General features: G+C 39.9%; 1 protein-coding gene across 1 annotated transcript in view; it reads right to left on the bottom strand.

Annotated features, from left to right (window-relative positions):
* c4h1orf21 (chromosome 4 C1orf21 homolog) overlaps positions 1 to 26328 on the bottom strand; it is a 146093-nt gene extending 119765 nt beyond the window's left edge. The window contains exon 1 of the mRNA XM_003223408.4: positions 26051 to 26328. The gene's annotated coding sequence lies outside the window, so the exon portion shown is untranslated. The remainder of the gene's footprint in view (positions 1 to 26050) is intronic.
* Between the last annotated feature and the right edge of the window lie 396 nt (positions 26329 to 26724).

Here is a 26724-nt window from a genome sequence, read left to right as displayed (position 1 = left end):
AATACATAAGCTTATATCAACTCGTATCCTAGAATGGGTCAAAAGCTTGGGCCCACATCTAGGTCTTCAGTTGCTTCCTAAAAGACATGAGTGAGGGGGCTTCTCTAATCTCCCTTGGCAAGGAGTTCCACAGCCGCGGAGCCACCACTGAAAAAGCCCTGTCTCTTGTCCTCGCCAAACGCACCTCTGACGGCGGCGGGACCAAGAGCAGGGTTTCACTTGAAGGGATCTTGTGAGGAGTGGTAGGAAGGCATTAGTAAGTAGAACTAAAAGCAATCTAGAAAGAGCCAATAATTGATAGCAACAACATGCTACTACCTCATAATCCTTTGTCAAGACCTCCTTGTCACTCAGAAACAACAACTTAAGTCTCATTTACACCACATTCCTCCACTAGATTGCCCATAAGAAAGTCTCAATCAAGTTTCCTTCCATCCCATGCATACTGCCTCCAACATTCAGTTTGTGAGTAGGCTATACCATAAAACTGGATGGAGTGGGAAATCAAACTACATGCCAGCAAACCCCCAGTCACAATAATTAAACTTGACTGAATTAACCCAGCAGAGATTACTTTGGTTGTGATTGAGAAAGCATCTGAATTCCAAAAAAGTACCACAAAGCTCCAAGGTATCTCAGAAAAGGGAGAGATTTATAAGGAGAGCCCAAGCACTTAGATGTGCAGCACAGATTAGTAAAAAAAAAAAAATACCCACCTCCTCATCCTGCTCCAGAAACAATTCAAAAGGTCAGGTGATGTCAAGAGGAAAATCAACAAGTAAGAGAAAAGCCAGAAAGCTGGAAGACACAGAAATAATCCACAGGATGAGCATTCACACTGCAGCAGTGTCTCTAGCAACAAAAAAAATGGGGAAAACAGGGTAGATGAAAGAATTACAGGGGGAAAGACCGGTGCATGTGGCAAAGAGGCATGTCTTCTGGGAGAACCTCACAGAACAGATTCAGAGCCCTAAAAATATCAGATCAGGTTCTTGGCTGGCGCTTGCCTACATCTGGTCAATAGCCAATTTCACAGTTACTCCACCTGGGGAGAACCAAAAACAAAACATGAATCTTCTGCCTTCCAATTTGGTTTAACAGAAAGATAATTTTTCTATCTGCTATTCATTTTAGCTTTGGGGAAGATGTCATCATATTTCTAATTATATTTTTGGGCACTCTCACATCAGTTAAACATCATTACACCAAAGCAGCAATACTTGTCCCTCTTAATTGCCAGATTGGATGACTGGATTCGAAGAAGGAAGAAGCCAAAGCCCCAGCAGCTGTCCTCCCAACTTCAGCTAGTAGTACCACCATCCCATTTTCATTTAACCAACAGGTGACCTCTGGGTATAATGCCTGTACAAGCCTGTCTTGAATACACTCAAAACCCATAGATAACACTGGCAGCAGCAGGGTTACTGAAAGAAGAAACAAAGTGGACCTGAGCTTCAGCCAAAGTATGTTGATTTTCAGAGTATTTGTTTACAGCAGAAAAAATTAATTCACAATATTATATATACTTTAAGCCATTCTGAGTTTTTGTGTTGGGAGGAACATGGTTTTAAAAGGATCTAAGTAAGTATTTCCTGCTTAGAATATTTCAAAACTGCATGTTCTTAAATATTTTAAAATTTCTCATCTTCCTAATGAATGCTCAAAGCAATTTAAAGCAAAACCACTATACATAATAACTAAACAACATAAAAAATAACTAAACAATATAAAATGTGGAACACTATCTTCAGTTAGGAATTTATAGCTAGTTTGTGGTTGTTTTTAGGGGATAACACTACAATTTAAATTGGGTAACATTACTTTGCAGGTACTTTTAGAATTATTTTGCAAGACTAAAATCTACAAAAATGTCCCCCCAAAGATTACTCATTAGATTAAAAATGGGATTAATACTATTCACTGTTTCGTTACTTCACAAATACAACATTATTGTCCTCCTTGTTACCCTAAATATATCATGATGCAAGTAAAATTATTTGCAAAGCATTATTTTCATACTGTGGACAAAACTAACAAAAACATAACAATAAAAATGCAATCTTTAATATCCAAGAACTGCATCAGTCAGCAAAGGCTAATAGATCAATATGCTTTTTCTTAACCAGCTAAATGCCAACAATGAAAGAACCAATCTAACTTCCCTAGGAAAGGAGGTTCTGTAACATACAAGTAGGTGGTCTGTCAGATGTTTTTGTCCCTTGTCTTTGATGCATCACATATACTGGGATTAAAAATCAAGAAGCTAGGGAAACTGTTTCTAGACAGCCTGGTATCAGGTGTGTCACACATCATGACACAGTTTGTAGTAGTCACAATTTTGAAGGGGTGGTCCACATGATGGACTGATAGAGAATCAGCTAAAGGCAAATAAATCAGTTCGCCGCAACCACTTGGCCATCCTAACAGAGCCAAGATCAAAATCCTCCCCTCCCCAGTAGCTGTACTAGATCTTCCAGAGGTAGGACACTCTACTATAGTCCCATGTTGCTCTTTATACTAACTTGACATCCACTAGACTTCCTGAGGTGTTCTGTTGTGGAGCTTGTTTTTAAAGTTGTTCATAAATGATTTGGAGACATGGGTAGATCAATACACAAAGTTACTGGTATTTAGGGTGTTGAGAACAAAAGCAAAAAAGAAAAGAAAAAACCTTCAAACCAAGGAATGCATGTTTAAAATGGCAAATGAAGCTGAACATAACCATGTCTACAATGATTCACATTGAAGCTATAAAAATCAATTCCACATATACATTGATGAAATTTGGAGCCAGCAAAGACTGACCCAGAAACAGATCTTGGAAGTTTAGGGAGATACGTTTGATGAAAATGTCTACTGAATGTGGAGGGGTTTTTATAGGATAATTCTGTAGTGGGGATAAAATGGGATTAGATAACATTGACAAAAAAATATTAAATCTGTGGTCTGAAAACACGGTTGCTTCGCCTGAGTTTCATTCTTCAGATCAAGAATAGTAAAACACAGACATCCTCTTTGAATTCCAGAGTTTACAGATATTTTATGTGTTTTATTTTTAAAAAATAATTAGTTCTTTCAGGCATCTTTGAGCTCACAGGATTAGCTAATACCAACACCAATTTTATATGGTTTAACCTAACTATAGGAAGTCGTTTTAATACTGTCTTATAATATTATCTTATTTCTTACATGTTTTGATATAAGCAATTTACTTTGGATTTACACAATATCATAGTTACTTATGACATCTACAGGTTACTAGAGAGGGCAATTTCTGTTAAAGCCAAACAGAAGTCTACATACAGATCTCTACTCTCTCATTTGTTTGCTTTTCAAAATATTTACGTGCCATAAATGACAACTGTATGTAACTAAGAGACAGATAACCTAGTGAAATCTGCATCCATACTAGCAACTTTAATGGGCTTATTTTTGGGGGGTTAGCTGAAATTTTTTTGAAGAGAACTACCATAGCAATACATATTTAAAAGTTCATGTATGAATATTCCTAAATTTCTATTAAACAACTGAGAAAGGGAAAATAAATGTGTTAATCTGTGAACAAACCAAGGGGCTCAAAGAATTGTAGATTCAACATTTATCTAGCACCTACTTGTGATATGACAATACCAAACTACTTCAAACTTATATTTGAACTTCACATGCTAACTTCAAATTATTCATTTTCTCAAAACTTTATACGATATACTAACTCAAATGCCAATACCAGATTTATTCACCTTTTGACTTCCACAATTTCAAACTTCATTATGCTCGTCTTAGTAAAGCTGCAAGATACACTTCTCAAACAGGATAAATTACTGCATCAGAGTCATAGCAGATAAGATTTAGTATAAGCTGCAAATATACTGACATTAGTACATTCATTCAGAATTAACTAAAGTATGAGCTAGAAAAAGAAAATATTAAAGGCTTTAATTTTAACTAGCCTGTTCTAATGACAGTATATACATACAAACCCATGTGTGTGCATTGTTTCTGCTTTTAAAAGGTTTTTGTATTTGATTTTTAACCACGTAAGAAAAGGACCAAAATGTTCAAAGGAAAGGTGCAGTCAACTATGCTGAGTGATATAGAAACAGTTAATTCACCAACAGACACTCGTATTAATGCAGCCTCATTTAAAACCCATACACATAGGGACAGTTGATCTGTGTGGTGCTTATTGGATCAGTTTATTACATCTACTGGTCAACCACTAGGAACGTTGCTTTTGGTAATCCTGGCACAACTGAAGAAACACTAATGTAAGCGGGAATTTCCTCACCAAAACCAATCTAATCGACATGTTTGATATACAAATCCAATGACACATCCACAAGAGCAGCAAAAAGATTTCTCCAAGAGTTTGGACATTTCTTTAAGTACTTCCTCCCATGACCTATATCCCTATATGCAGAGGGAATTGATATTAGGTGAGAATTTTCACTGAGAATGTATATGCAGCAGGTTGCTGATATCAAATATCTATTCCACAATGAAGCATTTGATCACCATAAAAAGCTATAAACCACAATATAATCTATAAATTTTATGCTCTTCTTTTTACATTTTAATGAAACAAAACATACTTCAGATAACTTGTGTGAAGCAAGAAACTGTTGGCCCTACCATACATTTACCATTTTATTTAAACAAGGTGTGTATCTACAATCCTAATGTAACCTGCTACCTGATACTAATCTACTTTTTAGGGCAGATGTATAGATGACTAAAACAGAAATTGCATACAGACAATCACATATTGCCTTAATTACTCAGAATATGCATTGGCTTTGAGTACCAAGAGACCCTTTGCTCCCACTGGCTCCATATCCTTGCTTAGTAGGAAGCCATTCACCATAAGCCTCAATCCTACTGGCAATCTCAGCATTTAATCAATAGTATTTACACAAATGTTGACTCACTGTTCTACAATAAATTCAATCAGTCTACTTTACTGGTCAGAATGTAACAAGGAGTTTTGATTAAGTGTGTCTTCTGGTCTGTTCACTTGCTTAAAGGAACAAAGAAACAAAGGGGCTCTGTATAAGTACACAAAACTTGGGCATGTATTCCCTTAATGAACTAGGCTTTAATCATCAAACTTTGGGCATTTCAAATGCTTATTCGGCATTTTTAATTTTATCTGAAATCTGTTGCCTCTCAATGTGTAGGTTAAACAGCCTAAAGTATTAGTTTATCGAGAAGCACATATTGAGTTCACCCACATTTATTCTCATTTAAACAATTAAGGTTTCGAACCCAACTTTTGTACATCGGGGAATCTTTTCTCACTATCACCACAGGACTCATGTCTTATAAACATACTGTCTCCAATCATTCTCCTTTTTTGCTCTAACATTTCCTAAAAATAGGCCTGTTTTGAAAAGAAAGATAATCCATTCCTTGAACATGTTAGTTCTTTTTTGTGTTTATTTTGAAGATGTTTTAAATGCAAAAGTATACTTTTGCACTGAACAGGGATTATAGTGACACCTTGAACAGCTACCTTTTGGACTATACTATCATTTAAGTATTGCTTGTATTATTTGATTAAAAACTTTGTTTACTTAAATGACATCACTACACTAACTACACAATGTAATGTTTTCTGACCTATATAAAAGCCAGTCATTTGCAACTGGAAGAACTATTACACACACTGCAGAAGAGGCATAATGGAACAAAACATGCACAGATGCATGAATGTACATTATGTGAATTAATAATTCAGCAACTCTCAGCAATTCTCTTTTCCTCCACCATTAACTGTTTATAAACTTTAATATAAGAAAGCACAGCTATCAACACACCGTAAGTCTTCATAATTTTTAAAGAACAGGCTGGAGCATTTCTAAATCAGAAAATAATTCAATCACTTATGGATAGCTTCTGCTTTTCACAGGTTTCTCCACCCATCTTACCACTGTAGCCGAAGCTGTCTCTGATGCAGTGACAACCAAGTGCCCTAAATGCCAGCACTATGGAGCTTACAGACAAGCATGCATTTTCATAAGTATGCCTGGGCATAACAGCGTGTTGCAAGAGAATGTAATACATGTTGACCCATAGAAACTGCATATATGTGCTAGAGAGAGATGAACCTTACACTCTCATTGCTTATGTTACCTCTACTACGAAGTACCTCTCAGCTGAGACTAGAATTTATTTCTCATGCAATATCTTATCTTTACTGTCCTAGATTCCATTATTTTCAATATTAGCTGCATTTGTAATTGATTATTTGTTGTTTCTTTACAAAAGAGTCTAGTTAAAGGACACAGACATCACACTTTAAGGAGATCACTGCCTACAGAACCACAAACCTCAATTACAAAGAGTTTAAATCTGTCCATCTGGCTTATCCTCTCATTTGACAGTCCGATTTCTACTATTGTACTAAAGGATCACATACATTTTTGTATATATTAGATGTAGATTGTGCTTCCATTATCTGAAAAACTTGGGACCTGAAATGTTTTTGATACAAGATTTTATTTGAATTTTGGATATCTGTATTTGCATATGAAGAGTGAGTGAAGGATAAGGGAAAAGAAGGTTAGTCACACACCCAGTGCATAGTGTTTTTGTTTTATCAATGTGTCCTGATGGAAGAAATAGGAGGGAGGGCTCTGCTTACACAAGATGCTTCCCAGCACACTTTTCATCCTTTTAAACAAAGTAGCTGACTTCTACCCTGCCATCAGCCAGGTAGAAGGTAAGCACAGGATCATCAAGGTTATCTGCTTTTTACAGGGGCTATGTGTAAGTCCTCTCTCCCTTCCTCTTCTTCTCTCCCCGCCCCCCAAAAAATCAGGGCTACGTGTAGAAAATCTCAGTGGGTGCTAGATGTGTGACTAGCCCCCCTTTTCCAAATATGGAAATGGGAGACAGAAGGCAAAAAGTATTGATTTGAGAAAAATTTAGGATTTCAGGATAAGGGAAAAAAATCTATACATGCTTCCAAAGGTAGCCATGTTACTCTATATTACACTAGCTGTGCCCGGCCACGCGTTGCTGTGGCGAAGTATGGTGGTATGGGAAATAAAATATTGAGGAATTGGTGGTAATTAAGGTAAAGGGTAAAGGTTTTCCCCTGACGTTAAGTTCAGTCGTGTCTGACTCTGGGGGTTGGTGCTCATCTCCATTTCTAAGCCGAAGAGCCGGCATTGTCCATAGACACCTCCAAGGTCATGTGGCCAGCATGACTGCATGGAACGCCATTACCTTCCCACTGGAGCGGTACCTATTCATCTACTCTCATTTGCATGTTTTTGAACTTCTGGGTTAGCAGAAGCTGGGGCTAACAGTGGGGGCTCTCTCCGTTCCCCCAATTCAAACCTGTGGCCTTTCAGTCCAGAAGTTCAGCAGCTCAGCGCTTTAACACGCTGCGCTATCAGGGGATATTATTTCCTAAAGCTTGTGAATATACAATATTTCTGGGTTTTTTGGAAGCAAGTATGAATGCTGCAATTAGGGGAAATGATTAGCCTTGCAGCTTTAAAGCCTGGCTGTTTCCTCCCTGAGTGAACTTTTTGTTGGGAGGTGTTAGCTGGCCCAGATTGTTTCCTGTCTGGAATTCCCTTGTTTTCAGAGTGGCGTTTGAGATATTTTATGTGCTTCTACTGTCTGTGGCCCTCAGAAAACAGAGGATTTGACTTTGGTGATGGGAATACTTTGTTGGGAGGTGTTCGCTGGCCCTGATTGTTTCCTGTGTGGAATTCCACTGTTTTCAGAGTGTTGTTCTTTATTTTGTGTTCTGATTTTAGAGATTGTATTGTTCTGTTTTATTATTTATTTAGCCTTCTAACTGGCAGCAATTGGATAAAAACAATTATTCCTCTCCCTCTAATTAGGACTTTATTTTTCTTTTCTTTTTGTTGCATCAACCTAGAGCCGTGGATGAGGGGTTGTGTTGTCAAATTTCGAGGTTGGGGGGCCTGTAGTTTTGTTGTTTTGTCAGCTGCCCTGATGCCATCACTCTTTTATATATATAGATCTGTACATCGCCATGAGGATAGAGTACTAATAGAGTTATCACTTTAGCAGCATATACTAGCCTGAATGCACATTAAAATGTATATGGACTTGTGCGTACAGACTTAAAATAATATTGCAAACTCCTGTAACACTGAACACACTATATTAGTACTTTTGATTAATTGGATTAATATCCATTAAATACTAATATTGTGAATTAATATCCACATAAATCCATGCCAAAATAAACTAGTCTCAAAAGGATTATTAGATTCCTTCTTCCTACCACCATCTTTTCTTTTTATCCTAATATATGTATTGATGCATGCAGTTTTGTCTAATACAAACCTTTATGAAAAGTTTCTCCTAATGCATTTTATATGTACTTTTCACATTACAAAATTCAGAGAAATGGAAATATCAATGTATAATAATTCTTCCATTTGTGTACTGTTTCAGGAAGTGCAAATTAAGTAAATCCACATGAAAATGCACAAACAATTTCTTATCTCTAACTTCAATACATGAGTTTATTTGGCTGTCTTGTCATTCTATGCTATGGGAAGTCAGCCTTACCTAGCTTCACAAGTAATCACTTATATTAGATTTTCAGTTTACTCCTACCCTGTTTCCCCGAAAATAAGACAGTGTCTTATATTATTTTTCACTCCCAAAGATGCGCTAGGTCTTATTTTCTGGGGATGTCTTATTTTCAGGGAAACAGGGTAAGTAACTTCACCTTGTTAAAAAGTTACCATGCCACCAAGCCATGCACACATCTAGGACTCCACTGTTTTTTAAAAAAAGACATGGCAGGTTCTTTGCAGTCCAGATGTTGTATTACAGATCCCAGTAAATAAAGTCTGTAAATATATGGAGAGCCACAAATTCCCCACCACTGTTCTGTGCTATGGCTGGCATCCCCTAAGACACAAAGATTTTGAAGTCATGGAGTGAAAGAGGCCAAACATTATGAATAAATGTAAGATATTTTTTACCACTGAAGTTTACTTATTTATTTACCATATTTATATCCTGCCTTTCTCTACACTGAGGGGGACTCAAGGTGGCTTACAAATGGCACTTGTGCAGGGCCTTGGGCATGAAACAAAAACATGAAATAGAATTATTAAAATTAAAACAAACATGAAACGTAATTAAAATACATTCCAATATAAGACAAGCCATCCAAAGACAAGGTCTAAAGCTGTTCCATAATCCATTGCACAATTTCCAGGTAAAATTATTGCACTGCACTATTTATCAAAGGCCTGCTCCCAAAGCCAAGTTTTTACTCTCTTTCTAAAGGTTAGGAGGGAGGGGGCTGATCTAATATCACTTTGGAGGGAGTTCAACAGCCGGGGGGCACCACTGAGAAGGCCCTGTCTCTCATCCCCACCAGTCGCACTTGCGAAGGAGGTGGGAACGAGAGGCCTCCACAGAAGATCTTAAACTCAGAGGTGGTTCATAAGGGGAGATATGTTTGGACAGGTAGACTGGGCCGGAACCATTTAGGGCTTTATAGGCTAAAGCCAGCACTTTGAATTGTGTTCGGTAGCAGACTGGCAGCCAGTGGAGCTGATGCAGCAAAGGGGTTGTATGCTCCTTGTACGTCACTCCGGTGAGCAACCTGGCTGCCACCTGTTGGACCAACTGAAGCTTCCAAACAATCTTCAAAGGCAACTCCATGTAGAGCGTGTTGCAGTAATCTATACGGGATTTAACCAGAGCGTGGACCACCGTGGAACATATTTTGCTTTTTAAAATAGGTTATAATTCTAATTAAGAATATTAAAACACATAAAATTTAGCAGGGCCATGAAAGGAAGTGAAATAGCTGCCAGTCAGTTGTCTTTGAAAAAGTACAGTAGAGTCTCACTTATCCAAGACTCGCTTATCCAAGGTTCTGGATTATCCAAGGCATTTTTGTAGTCCATGTTTTCAATATATCATGATATTTTGGTGCTAAATTCGTAAATACAGTAATTACAACATAACATTACTGCGTATTGAACTACTTTTTCTGTTAAATTTGTTGTTTTTTTATATTTGTTGTTTTGATATTTTTCAGGGATCATAAAACACCTGGATATTATATATCAACACTAAAATTTGGGAGTAAGTCTGGCATTAACTACAATAAGTAAAGGAAAAGTTTTTCCCCTGACATTAAGTCTAGTCGTGTCAAATGCTGGTGGTTGGTGATCATCTCCATTTCTAAGCCAAGGAGCTTAGACACCTCCTAGGTTATGTTGCCAGCATGACTGTATGGAGCACCGTTACCTTCCCACCAGAGCGGTACCTACTGATCTCACATTTGCACATTTTTGAACTGCTAGGTTGGCAGAAACTGGGGCTAACAGCAGGAGCTCATCCCATTATCCAGATTCAAACCGCTGACCTTTCGGTCAGCAAGTTTAGCAGCTCAGTGGTTTAACCCACTGTGCCACCAAGGGCTCCTAAAATAACAAAGCATTAACTGGGATTTAAGAAATGAGGCTGAAGGAAATATGCACCCATTACAGCAGTGGTTTTCAAATGTTTTTTTACTTACAAAACATTTTTCATTTTCGCAGACATGTCAGGAAACCCCTGTCTGCTTGCCATCAACTTCTGGCCAATGTATGTTGGTATTGAGCATTTAACTGGCCAAAAAGATTTGGTTAATAAATGGCAAACACTGCCAAAACAATCAACTTTCTTTTTTATTCACTCACATTACTGGAATAACAGCACCAAAAATCAACCAACTGGTTATGCACATATGCTAATTCCAAAAATGTGGTAGATGTAATTTTAAAATACTGTATGATTATAATATTTTAAGAAAGCTTGACAGGGGTTTCCATAAAAATAAATAATGAACTGAACAGTATGTTAATCATAAACAATGTAAACACAAACTGAAAAAAATAAAGACAGTTGTAAAAGTAAGCTCCAACTTATCTTCAGTTCATGGAACATTTGACTGTGTTTAGATCACAAGGAATTGACAATATATGGCTGGTCAATCTTCTGGCATGCTGACCTTTGTATGCAGAAAATTCCAGGGTATGCTAGGCCTAAGGTATACAATATATTCCCAGTTAAACTGGTCAAAATGACTGGCCCTCACTGTTGCCTTTTTTTGAGCTAAAAGTCCCACCTGAAACAGATATTTCAGATACGGTACTCCCACACATGCTGGGCCTCACAGGAAAGAACCAACAAACTACTGTTCAGAGAAGTCTGTATGCCATTTCTTATCTTCTAACTGAGAACACCCTGATAAGCTTCCAAAGAGTCCCAAGATTTCTTGCCACTGAATGTGAGAATCGCTGCTCTAAAAAATAAGTTTACGGGCTAAATTACACATATTTTACTGATCCTACAGGATGTTTACATTTTAATTTAAAAGTAGACCAATCATCTATAGCAGCAGTTTTGAGGTATAATATGTAAAATCTTGTAGATCAAGGTGGATGAATATGACAGCAAACAAGTATGTATTTTAAATCAACAGTCATTACAGTCTTGTCCATCAGTCATACATTTGTCTTCACTCTGCCAATGATGATGTACAGCTCTTTTTGTTGGATGCAACAGATATCCAGCTAGCACCATGAAGGAAAGCTACAGCATTCTCCTGAGTAGATAGTTACAAAAGAGCCTAACACTTCTGTTCTAAAATTCTTTCAGAATATATTTTTGGCAAAGTGAAATTTATAAAATTCAGGAACTCATCATGATACATGAAACACTTTTTTATGATTATCTGGACCCATCCATGCATTTTTCCCTAGACAGGAAAGAAAAAAAATCTACAACCTAAACCTCCTAAAGACACCAGATCCTGTTCGATTTTAAAAGTGGAGGAGGATCTGCTGTGGTCAGTACTTGGATGGGAAACTATCAATAAAAACCAGGTGCTGTAAACTATATTGCAGAGGAAGGAACTGGCAGAACAATCTCTAAGGATTCCTTGCCTAAGAAACTCCTATAAAATTCATGAGGTCCCCATAAACTGATGAGCAACCTGAAGGCATATCAACACACACACACTTTTTGTTTTGTGACCAGAAAATTGAGATTTGATTCCAATCCCTGCTCTTAAATTCTTCTCAATTAACTCCAACTATTAATTCAAAATCATAAATAACTAGATAAAATTGTGATCAATTGTCATTTTGTCTAAGAATGTCTCAGAATGAAAATTTATAAAAGTAGATGGAAATGGGGAGGGAGAGAAGCTGACAGGGAGAAAAGTATGTCACGTACAGTTTTATAGGGTGAATAAATTCAAACTCTCAAAATACTTAACATTATTGAAAGTGTGCAGAAAGTGGAAGAACCCATATGCAAACTTTGGGGGAAAGACTTAAACAGAAACACACACTAACATCTCATTTCTCTAAAAACCGCTATATTGATTCTAATATGCTAGAATATTCCTTCAAGGTTAGATTTTCTACATAAGCCTAAAGCCAAAGCATGCTCAAATCTCCTTACAGCCCCAAATATTGTAGTATAATTACAGCCATTCTGGCAGGTTAATGCTAACATTTATTGGAAAACATGAAAAGGTAGTATATCCAAAAATAAAAGGAACAAGGTTTTTCTCTAAAATGGCTTGACAATGTTTACTTCTCCCTTCCATTTTTTCAGATACAATCTCCAAGCAAGATGATTAATCAATTTTCTCTTGTACTCAAGCTGCTTCCAGATGAGGATCTCATTCTGTGAACAGTTTGCCTTTTGAATTGCATAGCCAATCCAGACAATGTAAAACTTTACGCATAATCCATGTTTTGCCCAGTACTTCTGTTTTTTTCCCTTTCTATGAAACAATATTACAGATGAGAAGAAAAAATAACCTTGTATTGACCAATAATTGAAGGAACTGTATGTTTTACAATAGTTAAAAACATTCAATGGTGTCCAGCCAAACAAGTTCCTTTATAATAATGGTAAATGGATATTCTCACACCAGCATACTATCTTTGCTTAGTTCCAGAAAATACCTGAGGCATAGATTGACGTGACACTTGACAGTAAATCTATATCTAGCAATCCAACTCACCAAACAGCTGCTGAGTCAGCAGGTAAAGATGAGATTTGTGTTGGCAACAAGGGGGACAGCAGGTCAAACAGGTAAAACCCTTACAATAGGGGTACACCGCAACAATGGGCCCAGGGATCAATTTTCTGCCCCTGGGATGTTCCAGAGGGTACAGTCATTACAAAAATGCCCCTATAATCCCAGAACGTCTGGGAATCCTGGTTTTCATAAGTGGTGGTGGATACTCAACAGAGAGTAATGATTCGGCAACATGTTTATAAGTAAAACTGCAGCTCCTAGAGGTTCTATAACAGGTAATTTATCATTTTGTTTGAACAGAAAAAGAACCGTCTGAGAAGTTCTGCAGGGGTCAATAGTTGCAGGAGATGACCCAGGGAGATGACCTGGGGCCAGATTTTGCCCATCCCTGTCCTACAACCTAACCTCTTCATGCCTAAAATATTCCCATAAACAGGGACAGAAAGGCATTAGGAGACAAGTGACATAAGGGTGCAAAATTAAGTATTTTGGCAGCTTCCTAACCAGCCATTCGCTACTATATTTCCCTCCACTGCTTTCCAATTGTTCAGTGGCAGCCTAGATTACCAGACCAGTTGGTCATTCACACTATACATACAGTACGAGTGTTATATTCCACAGTAACTACCATGGCAACATCCCACAGAATCCTGATATTTGCAATGTACGAAGATAAATGTAGAATTCTCAGCAAAAGAAATCCAGTGACTCACTGAACTACAAAACCCAGAATTTCACAGATGGGACCATGGCAATTAAAAGTGGAATAACAGTGCTGTAATTGTCCAGTGTGAATGAACCTAAGAAAATCCAGCCCAGTCCTGGTTCATAAAAAAACTATTATACTATTTACATTACATCAAATTGCCATATTTAAAAAGCAATGTTTCTTACTTTTAGATTTGTTGTGTTTCCAACAAGGTTTTCACTGTTACCTTCAGAAAGCACATTTTGCAATTTTATTACTTTAAGGAACTTAAAAACACCACAGTGAATAACTCCACCATACCAAGAACCTCTGCTGAAAGAATGGCATTGAAGAGCTGAAAATTCCAAAGTAGAGTAGGGAAAAAGGCAGGAATAGCAGGAAAAAAAGCTAGAAATGACATTACTCCTCCAAATACAAGAAGACATTTGCTATTATCCTCTTCCCTGAACAAATTTGTATCCTGATGTACAGGAAATATAATGCTGAGTTTCCTTGACAGCACAAGTATACTAGAGTTAACAACATAAACCCTGGGCATTATTTCTTGAATAGAAAATTTGGTACCAAAGGTGGACAGAACACAAAAAAGATAAGGGATAGGTTCCCACACCACAAAATCAGTTTCAGAAATATTTTATTCAAAAAAAAATATATGCAAGTACAGTGTTCTCTCACTTATCACGGGGGTTACGTTCCAGGACCACCACAAAAATGAAAATCTGCGAAGTAGGGATGCTATATTTGTGTTGTTTACAATCTCACTGGCAAGTAGTGTCTCTGTCCCTTCCTTGCCTCTCAAGCACGCACATGCCTTGTGAAGCGAAAACAAACCTGCTTCAGCCTCCTTTTCTCTCCCTTCGGCTTTCCTTAGGAAGGAAGTAGAAAGAGGAATTTCTAATATTTTATTATATATATATTATATATATATATTATTTTAGTGTTTATTTTAAAAAAACGCAAAACAGCAAGGGTGCGAAAAGCGAACTGCGAAGTAGTGAGGGAACACTGTACATTGGAACAAAAAACAGATCAGGGAATCCTTGCATAATAAAACAAAAACATTCCGAACCTTCATGAGACCACTTGAAGCCTCCTTCTAAAATTTATTCAGATATAACTTCTTTCCATCTTGTCTAGATTTAACTTCAGTTTATTTTCTGTATCCAACCCATTATTCCTCTACGCTAGGCCTGCACAACCTGTACCCTACCAGGTGTTTGGGACTTCAGCTCCCAGAGTTCCTGACCACTGAATAAGCTGGCTAGGGCTTCTGGGAGTTGGAGGCCCAAACACCTGGTGGGCCACACATTGTGAAGTCCTGCTCTAGGCACTCAAGAGGAGCTGTATTATCCTTAGCTGAGGCTGTTTTTGAAGGCATGGAGAAATATACGTGGGTGTCATCAACATACCTACAGTACCCTACCCCATACCTCCAGATGCTGTCTCCCAGTGGTTTCATGTAGATGTTGATTAGATGTTATGAACAGAATGGCACTTTATGATATGTCATAATCTATCATAAAGTCCCAGCATCTAGAATCTATCTGTAAAATAGGACTGGAACCACTGAAGAATTAAAAAATGACTTTTTCAAATAATCCGGGCAATGCCAGGTACTTAAGCTAGTCTCTAATAAACATTGTTAATCTATCCATCTCTGCATATTCTTGGATTTTGTGTCTCCAGGCTGTCCACACTGGCACATCTGGTTCTTTCCATTTTTGCGCATACAGTACTAGCTGCTACTATCATATATTGAAGAATAAGAAAAAAACCTTCTAGTTTAAGTTGCATATTTCTCTTTAAAATCACTTCCTAATTATGATGTATTGCTATCCAATATCTTCCTACTTTTCACATATTTACCACAGAGAGAGCTGTTTTCCATCTTGTTTAAAAGTAGCATTGGTATCACCACTTCTAAAAAAGCTCTTCTTAGACTTACAACAAGAACGGGCCACTATCACATCTCTCTTTTCTGAGCAAAGTGATTGAAAGGGCAGGTGTCTCCCAGGTTAGAGGCAGTCTTGGATTAAACATGTTACCTAGACACATTCCAAACTTACTTCAGAGCAAGATGTGGAGTTGAAACTCTATGGTCAACTTAGTTGTTGATTTTTGGCTGAACATTAATGTGGAAGTATGTCCTTAAGATTTTTTTTGTGTCAGGAGCAACTTAAGAAATTGCAAGTTGCTTCTGGTGTGAGAGAATTGGCTGTCTGCAAGGACGTTGCCCAGAGAACACCCATATGTTTTGATGTTTTGCCATCCTTGTGGGAGGCTTCTTCTCATGCATGGGGAGCTGGAGCTGACAGGGGGAGCTGTTGTAGTTTTTGCTTTTGCTTTTTTGATTGCTTTTCCCCATATACAGTAGAGTCTCACTTATCCAACATAAACGGGCCGGCTGAATGTTGGATAAGCGAATATGTTGGATAATAAGGAGGGATTAATGAAAAGCCTATTACCGTGTTTCCCCGAAAATAAGACAGTGTCTTATATTAATTTTTGCTCCCAAAGATGTGCTAGGTCTTATTTTCAGGGGATGTCTTATTTTTCCATGAAGAAGAATTCACATGTATTGTTGAACAAAAAAGAACATTTATTATATACTGTACAGTAGTTGTCATCACAAACCAACATAACCAGACAAACTCTGAATCCTATCAAGAATTTCTTGTTACTACCATTATTTCCATGTACAACTGGTATGTACATTTACCAATCCTGCATGCTCTGGTGTTCTGTTTGGCAGGCACTGAGCATGCTTCCAAACAAAAACATTGCTAGGTCTTACTTTCGGGGGAGGCCTTATATTTAGCAATTCAGCAAAACTTCTACTAGGTCTTATTTTTTGGGGATGTCTTATTTTCGGGGAAACAGGGTAAATATCAAATTAGGTTATGATTTTACAAATTAAGTACCAAAACATCATGTTATACAACAAATTTGACAGAAAAAGTAGTTCAACACGCAGTAATGCTGTGTAGTAATTACTCTATTTACACATTTAGCACCAAAATATCATGATGTATTGAAAACATTGGCTACAAAAATGCGTTGGATAATCCAGAACGTTGGATAAGTGAGTGTTGGATAACTGAGACTCTACTGTACCTAAAATGTAGTTTTATGTAGTTAAAATTTGTGTATTAATTTAAAAATTTTAAAAGGAAAACCTCCCTCCCGGAGAGATGCATTAAATTACCTTGTAGCTAAGACCTAACTGCATCTCTTCCCTAGACAACCAGCCAAAAAAGACACAGATAAAGAGGACATGCTCTCTTTCTCACTAGCCCTAGCAGCTTCTCTACATCTGCAGTACCCACCAACTGAAACTGATCCAGTGTAATCCTTCTCATGAAGTTGCTGGACAACCCATTGTCAACTGCTGCTATAACAATGGCATCTAAGTCAGGGATTATAAGAGATTTATCTGTCAAAGGGTCATTAAAGGCATTACAGTGAACTGCTGAGGGCTCTAGATTCGGATTTGGGAGAAGGTGCCTGAGTTAGAGTCCTCACTTCCCTAAATAATTCAGCTGGTTGTGACTTGGCAGACATAATATGTTCAGAAAAGAAGATTCCCCCCTCTGTGTGTATTGCCATTCTATAGGAATAAAAATGTTCTCTATATGGTGTCTTGTTCGATATAAGTCAAGTTTTCCACCATCTGCATTTTAGTCATTATCTTTCTCTTTTCAGTTCTCTGAGATCACTCTATATCAAAGAGCTTAGTGAGTAACAGATCAGAGGGAATGTGTTGCTGCAATTGTGTCAACAACCTTTATTAAATCACCTTAATGCAGTGTTTACATTATCTTCCCAGCTCCAGATAAGTTGCATAAGCCATGAAGAAGTGGGTATTGATAGACATGACCATTAAAATTGCTGAAGCTACTCATGCGGAGATAGGTGTGGGATGAAGGAAGAAAGTAAACAGCTGCATTTCCTGTTATATTCACATATTTCCAACACGTACTCATATTTAAACACATCTTGGGAATTCAACTTCCATATATCTGTACCTCGCACAGACTTCCAAAAACGTAAGTTATGCTTGTCAAGCATCATAAACTACTCAGTCCAACATGAATGTCAGATAAGGAACATCTCATGCCCCAAATATCAGCCATTTAAGATTTCAATACTAAAAGGGGGGAAATACACTCATGGTTCACATCACTGCTATTCTCTTGCTTAATCCAAAGTCATTGGCCATTTGGGTGCCTTCTGCATCTAAAGGTTTTATCATTACATTTATGAAAAGATAGTACTGTTACAGAAGTACATTTTTAGCAAAAGGAACAGCAAAATCTTTTAGTACTCTTTCTTAACTTTCTATTGGCTTTAACAAATAACACTGTCTTAAACATCAAAGTTACCAAGGAGATTTGCCAATGGATTTCTCCAACCTCCGTAAAAAAATTATCTCAGATCACTGACAATTAAAAAAAATGGTGGAGCAGTAAATCTGTACTACCACAGACACAAAAAAAAAACTGTGTGTGGAATGTATTACTAGGAAAGAAAAGGACAGTGTTCACCAAAATTTTAAAAAACAATCCTTGAATACAATTCAATGTTTATTTTTAAAAAGCAAACACTATCTTTTGTTAACATTCATCCAGACTTTGTTACATCAGTATCTCTATAACAGCATTATCAATATAAGTCCTCCTGTTTTGCCTTTCGCATGCATAGTAGGCCTAACTAAGATCTATTAATAGCCACTCATTGCACGGAATCAAAGAGCTAACAAAAATACTCTGATACACAATCAATATACAAGGGGAATAACTGCCCTCATGCTCACCCAAATCCCCAACCCCTCACCCCACAACAGCCCTTGCTATAGCCCTTAGTATTTTGCCCATAGTGTCATGTGACAGAGCCATACTATAATCTCAATAACTCATCACATCAAGCTTCAATTACAGTAAGAAATCCAAATGCACCAACAAAGTGTAACTAGCACAACAAGCAACCTCATTTTTAACCCATGCCTAAAATCTCAATTTTCTAAACACAGTAACAATATTGCAGCCCCTACATACCTTACCTCAGGAATGAGGAACATGTTTTGGCGTATAACTCCCATCAGTTGTACCCAGCAAAGCCTAGGATAAGCAACTGTGGAAGCCATGGTCCAGAACAACTGGAGGGCTAAAAGTTCCTACTTGCTCCATCACTGATGCCATAATAATCAAGTCTAATAGATGTCAATGCAACATAAATATTGTGACTGCACATTAAAACCCCCATCCAAACAGACAACAAGTTCTAGGATTGTATGGCTTGATAATAATGCAAAGATGGCTCTCTTTAAACAGAAAACTATAGCACTGCTTAGGCTGAAAGAAAGCTACTTATAAAAAAATATCTGAATAGTTCAAAACCTGTTTCACATCTAATTCAAACTTAAAAGAGCCCAAAAACTCAGTTACTACAAGCAAATCCCTTCAGTTATATTTTGCATCTTCCCTGCATTCACATTTGCAGAGAGACTCTGAAAAGAAAGGAAAAGCAGGTGCAATAATAAAAAGGAATAGAATCCAGCCCAAGAAGAAAGAAAATAGAGACACAGAGTTCTCAGTAAGAATGGAAGATTGGGAGAATGAATGGACAGAAGGGGGGACTCGTGTGTCAGAACTGCAGAGATGAGAAAGGCTGAAAATCACATTTAGATTTTGAAATAATCAAGCTAGCAGTTTTGGCAGGAGGCCTCCACACAACAACCAGCCCTCTCTTTTCACAGACAATGCCCAGCTTCCAGCATGCCCTTTCTTTCCGATCCACTGTGCATCAGAAAAGGCACTCTACTCAACAAAAGCAAAGTTTGAACGCATCTGCCTTAGTGCTGACATTTTGGAGCACTACATGTTGCAAAATGGCAAAGCACACAGATGCTGTCTAACACCATCAAACCCCACAGTCTGTCACAAGACACAAAGTGGAGAAGAATGGTTTCCAGCCACTGAACATTATTGCACAATAAAACACACACCCTGCTGTGCATTGCTGCTACTACAGCATGGGCTATTAACCAAGGAACATAACATGGATTTTCAAAATAAATAATTGCATGGAGACAAACAGAAGTCATAATCTTTGTGTCACGTCACCCAGCAGCCTGTTATTCAGACACTTGGCAACACACCTATAAATTACAACTTTTAACAATACCAGTGCTTAAATCTTCTTCTTTGCCAGCTTCACAATGGAAATGCAATTTCTGACAGTTCACCCATGCCTAACCTTTCCACAATACTAATCACAATAATTATCACACACCCCAAGGGAGATATTCTCAAATGTGGAGTCCAAGAAAAATGTGTCAACCTTATTTATGTTACTATAAAAAATACTGATGTCAGTACATATTTTTAAAGGGTAAAGCAGAAATTATGTGTGACTGGAATGGTGTGGATGGATAGGTCTGGGGCCCCTTCTACACTGTAATGTAAAATCCAGATTATCTGCTTTGAACTGGATTAAATGGCAGTGTACACCAATTGTTCTCAACCTGAGGTCCCCAAATGTTTTTGGCCTTGGAGAGCTGGTAAACTGGCTGAGATTTCTGGGAGCTGTAGGCCAAAAATATCTGGGGATCCCAGGTTGAGAACCACCAGTGTAGACTCATATAACCCAGTTCAAAGTAAATAATCCAGATTTTATATGGCAGGGAAGATGGTGCCTGGGTTACTTTCTTCATATCACACCCTTTAAAATGCTCTCTGTTATTACAATCACAAACAACAGACAGAAATATATGAATATCCCAAATAATATTTAGATTGTCTTTGGTGAACATTATCTAATCATTTATCTGTATCCTCCCTGTGTTGCTGCTTATCCGAAATAGTACATTTATACAGCCATGGATAGTTGTATTAAAATCTGGTGCTGTCTCGAAAAGGCTTGCAAAGAGCCAACTGTCTGGTAGTGTGTGGCAAGTAAGATTACCCTTAGACAACCAGGTTAGCTTCACAAAAACATTTAGACACAGGCTACTCATAATGGTTTTCAACTGGTAGCTTTCAAACCATTTCCCAAATATATAGTACAGGTGCTAAACATTTCTCTTTCTTCCCTGCCCTTTACCAGCTGTGTTTAAGAAATCAAATCTGACATCCAATTCATTGATTCTCACATACTTAGCCTTAGCAACAACAAGCAGCTGAGAATCTTTATCTGCCGCTCTGGTGGTGCCCGGCCAAGAACTTTTCTACTATTGAGCGGCCACCGACGTTTTTTTTTTTGGACCTTCCATCATGTCTCCCTCAAGCCTTTCATCACTTGTGGCTCTTGGTGGTAGTCTAGTCTTCTCCTCTTCCCATTTACCACTACCGCTGGGCTAATCTATCTAGGCATCACTATCATCCTTACATCTGCCGTGACGCTAATTGGGAGAGCTCTGGTCTTCGGAGGTGTTCTTCACTCTTCAGCGGGTTATCTTGTCGTCTTCTAGGAGACATAGAACATCTGACCTGGTGTGGTTTCCCTTCCTGAACATAAGTGGCCTGAGGACTGATTTATAACTTTTATATTACCCCTAGGACGCTGGAATTTTAATTCCATCTTTGGAAATGCAATTTTCCACTATAATTACCAACGTGATTATTATTGCCAATTGTTATTGTAAGTTTGTTACAATCTGTGAATATTATACCAGCTCTATTTTTTAAGTCAGCCTTCTCCTGTATTATACTTCCCCCCTGTCTATCCCTGGCCCATTATTGAGCTAGGCACTAGTGTTTTGATTAGATTTATAGATTTTTACAACTTGATTATGTGCAGGTTAATGCAAATTTATATTGCTCTGTATCTTGTGAACTGCACTACACTTCACTTGTGCATTTTAAATCAAAACTATATATTTCCAGCTATGTCAAGGGGGGGACAAGAGGGGGTAGCCTATGTGGGAGGAAGGGGGTAGGGATTTTTAACCTTATAGGCACTGTGCACTTTGAAGAGGGAGGTTGGGAAGGTGAGGGGGGGGGTTGCAGGGCTGGGGGGGCCCCATCGAGGTAGTGTGGGGTAGGGGGAGATCAGAATGGAGGAGACCAGGGCAACACCAATACCAGGGTGCTCAGGCCAGTGCCTGTTTCTCCCAGGATGGTTCCTCCTATACATAGTTGTGTGAGTAGTATGGGTAATCAAAGTGGCAGGCCCCCTGGGCTTAAACTGTTGCTGCTCAATGCCAGGTCAGTAAATGGCAAAACAACGAGCAAGGCGGCCTGGCTTGTATTACAGAGACCTGGCTGGATGAGGTCGGAGGAGTCAATCTGACCTGGCTTTGTCCTCCAGGGTTCTCCGTACAGCAGCAGGCTAGACTCAGGGGATGAGGAGTAGCGGTGGTCTATATGGACATCATCTCCCTGACCAGGTGCCCCATCCCACAATCATCCAGGTTTGACTGTGTCTATCTGCGGGTGGGTTGCCGGAACACAATAGGGTTCTGTTAGTGTACCGCTTACTCCACTGCACTACCTGAGCTGAGCAGGGTGGTCTCGAGTTTGGCACTGGAGTTCCAGCCTGGGGATTTCAGCATTCATGCCGAGATCAACCTGTCAGGAGTGGCTCAGGACTTCATGGCAGCCATAACAACCATGGGGCCATCCCAACAAATATCTGGCCCAACTCCAGGGATTCCTAGATGACATGGATCATCCTGATCCATCACAGTCTGGTTTCAGTCCTGGCTATGGGACAGAGACAGCATTAGACACCTTGGTAGATGATGTACGTAGAGAGCTAGATAGGGGGAGTGTGTCCCTTCTGGTTCTCTTAGACCTCTCAGGGGCATTTGATACCATCGACCATGGTATCCTTCTGGACCGCCCTGTGGAAATGGGACTTTGAGGCAATGTTCTGCTGTGGTTCTGGTATTTTCTAGAGAGTCGGGTCCAGAAGGTGGTGCTGGGGGACTCCTGCTCCACTCCATGGCCTTTGTCCTGTGGGGTACCGCAATTCTGTCCCCCATGGTATTTAACATCTACATGAAACCGCTGGGAGAGATCATCTGTACGCAGATGACACCCAACTCTACAACTCATTTCCACCTGATGCCAAGGATGCCATCCTGACTCTGAACCAGTGCCTGTCAACTGTAACAGACTGGATGAGGTTGAACAAATTGAATTTGAATCCAGACAAGATGGAGGTCTTCCTGGTCAGCTGTAGGGCTGATCAGGTATTGGGTTGCAACCTCTGCTGGATGGGGTCACACTCTCCCTGAAGGCACAGGTTTGCAATCTGGGGGTCCTCCTGGACTCAGCGCTGACCCTGGAGGTTAAAACTTGTACGCCAGCTACGTCCATGCCTTGAAAAGCCCAATCTAGCCATGGTAGTACATACCTTAGTCACATCCAGGCTAGATTACTGTAACACGCTCTACAAGGGGCTGCCCCAGAAAAGCGTTTGGAAACTTCAATGGATTCAAAGGTCAGCTGCTAGACTGCTTACGAGAGCGGGATATAGAGAAAGAACTACTCCACTCCTGAAGCAGCTACACTGGTTTCCAATTTGAGGTGCTAGCCTACAAAGCCCTAAACGGTTCAGGCCCAGCCTACTTGAGGGACCATTTCCTTCTACCAACCCACTCGAGCCCTGAGATCCCCAGGAGAGGCCGTTCTCTCGGTCCCACCATCATCGCAGGCACGTTTGGTAGGAACGAGAGAAAGGGCCTTTTCGGTGGTGGCCCCGCGGCTCTGGAACTCCCTCTCTAATGAGGTACAATCGGCCCCCTGCTTACTGGCCTTTCGTTCACAAATTAAAACCTTTTTGTGGAGCCAGGCCTTCCCAGGTGAATGATAATAGGCAATGCCAGCCTGATAGCAGTCTGATAATATTTGACAAATAACCTCAGTAGTTGAAGGTTATGGATATCTTTAAATGCTGTAAGTTTTAACGGTTTTATATGATACGTTAAATTGGGTTTTTATATTCGTATATGTTTATCTGATTATGTGTGTGGATGTATTTGTATTGTTTTTGTATTTTGTAAGCCGCTTTGAGTCCCACCCATGGGCGAAAAGCGGGATAGAAATGAATAAATAATAATAATAACCAATATTAAAAAGTAAGGGCAGGTGACTTGAAGATACATACACATAAGGAATATTGACCATGTTCAAATAATAACAGTACTGAATACAAAGAGCTCCCTCCACCCAAAACAGTACAGCATTTTAAATTACAGAGAGGAAGATTTAGATGGGAAAAAGTGGAACCCTTACATATTGTAAGAACTGCTCAGTACCGAGACAAGCTCTCAAAGGGACGTGTTAGAACCTCCTCCTGGGAAGAGTTGGTATTTGCTTTATAAAAGACAAATATGTTTTTGGGAATAATTAAAAGGTAAATTCCCAACCCCAGGGGAATGGAACATATGAATGATCTCTTCCTTTCCAATCCTGTGGGGGCTGCTCCATACCTGTGTACATGGCTGCTAAACTGAACGTGTGACCTGATTCCACCAAAAGGCTCAGCATTTCAGTCCATTATGTGAGCCATTTCTGATCTGGAATGACTCATTTTCAAATCAAATCTCCAAGTAATGAAGACGGCCGTTCGTGTTTACTCCAAGCCATGCACAATGGCTTTCAATTACTTGAGCAGGAGGAAAGCTCAGGCTGCCTGAGCCTCTGAGGGAAACACAACCGTCTATTATTAATTTCTAACCTCATTTTGGGGTTTTAAGAAAACGTTACACTGCCACCAGCCTGTGGGCTGGAATATCCCAATTAATTGCAGCTCATGCTGTAAGGACAAAAAAAAAGTACTAGCCTTATTGGGAGAGAAAAGGGCAGAAGAGACCTCTGGATACAGTTCCATCTTTTACAAAGCTGAGGTCCCTTCTTTACAGCTGTATAAAATCTACACTGAACTGGATTATATGGCAGTATGAATTCAGATAATCCTGTTCAAAGATTTTGTGGATTATCTACCTTGATATTCTATATTATATGGCTGTGTGGAAAGGAAAAAAGGGAGGGGGCTCCGGATAAGGGCCCTTCCAGAAAGGCCCTATATCCCAAAATCTGGCCCAAGGTATTCTGTTTAATTCAGATTATCTGGCAGTGGGGACTCACATAATCCAGGTCAATGCAGAAAACCTGGGATCTGTTCCTGGGATATAGGGCCTGTATGGAAGGGCCCTAGATCTACACTGCCATATAATCCAGATTATCAAATCAAAGTATCTATCTGCTTTGAACTGGATTACATACACTGCCACATAATCCAGTTCAAAGCAGATAATCTGGATTTTATATGACAGCGTAAAAGGGGCCTCAGGCCCCTTACACACAGTTGTATAAAATTCACAATATAGAATATAGGGCAGTGTGGACTCAGATAATCCAGTTCAAAGCAGAAATTGTGGATTATCTGCCTTCATATTCAGGGTTATATGGCTGTGTGGAAAGGCCCTCAGATATCACCTCTTCCTCCAATGGCACAGATAACTGGTGCAGAAAAACACACACAATCCCCCATTCTTCCTTGCCTCCAAGGCCATGCTAGACAGTCCCCAAGGATTGGAGGGCTTGTACTTCTCAACGTGGGTGACTGAGGTGGGTGCATAATCCCAGCCATTGCAATTATTATTATTATTGCTGGGATTATGCACTCAGTATCACCGTCAAGGAGGCAAGCTTCCTCTGACAGCCACATCTGAAGCAGTATAAGCTTGGCTGTCTTCTTGCTCCTGAGAAAGGCATTGGGAGAAAAGGCTGAAAGGGAAGGCAGAAAGGGACTGAGAGGAAAGGCTGAAAGGCAGCAGTGGGAGGAAAGACTGAAAGGAAACGCAGATAGGCACTGGGAGGAAAGGCGGGGGGTCCAATTCACCAAAGAGGTTCTCCTCTCCAGCCCCCCCCCCCCCCCAAAAAAAGGGACGCCTCCATGCAAACTGCCTGCATTGTTTACCTTCCCAGGCCAAACACAGCAGTGGTATATTCATGTCTAAGCCCCCCAGCCCCCAAGATACAAATGGAGTATTTCAGTCCACTGAGATTCACGACGTAACACCAAAAAGGGGATCAATATAACAGAGAAATAGAAAATATCCACAGCACCGGAGAAACCCAACGTTGCCCCTCCCCCTCCCCTTTCCGGATCAGGAAAGCTGCAGCGTCCTGCTGGTGGGCTCAGCCAGGAAGGCTGCTGCTCCTTTTGGGAAGAAGGCCCTGGGAGGCCTGGCCTCGGCTCCCCTCAGCAACAGACTCCCCCCCCCCCCCCACACACACACACATATATCATGGCGCTCCCTTCCCGCTCACCTTCGCCAGCAGCCGGCCTGGCGTCCCGGCCGGGTTCGCCTTCCTGCCTGCCTTCCTTCTTGCCTGTCTTCCCTCTCAGGCTCCGCTTTTGTGAGGGCGGTGGGCGCGCGACTGACTGAGTGACTGAAGAGATGGACGGCTGGCTGGCTGGCTGACAAGCAGGCTCTGAGGGAATCAATTGCGGGAGGAGGGAGACCAGGAACAGCTCGCGCCGCGACCTGAGGAGAAGCGGAGCTTTCCGGAGCCAAGGCCCGCCCCGTCCCCGTCGAGCAGAAGCCACGCCCCCCTCGCGTGCGAGAGGCCCCGCCCACAACCGTTGACAGGAACCCTCCCTCCACTCTCCTTGCCAAAAAGAAAGGCGCACAATCCCAAACCCCCCTTGATTTGAGCGAAGTGGTAGGACCCTAAGGGGGAAGACACTGGACTGTACCACTGGGGGAGGGGAGGGGAATTAAGATTTGGATGCCACCAATGAAAAGAAGCAGCTTGTACTAGGCTAAGGCCCCTTCCACACAGCTGAATAAAATCCCACATCTGCTTTGAACTGGAATACAGTAGAGTCTCACTTATCCAACATAAACGGGTCGGCAGAATGTTGGATAAGTGAATATGTTGGATGATAAGAAGGGATTAAGGAAAAACCTATTACACATCAAATTAGGTTATGATTTTAC

This window comes from Anolis carolinensis, chromosome 4 (genome assembly GCF_035594765.1).
Source record: "Anolis carolinensis isolate JA03-04 chromosome 4, rAnoCar3.1.pri, whole genome shotgun sequence".
NCBI classification, from domain to species: Eukaryota; Metazoa; Chordata; class Lepidosauria; order Squamata; family Dactyloidae; genus Anolis; species Anolis carolinensis.
The sequence above is the reverse complement of the archived record's forward strand: the minus strand, read 5'-3'. Positions and strand labels throughout refer to the sequence as shown.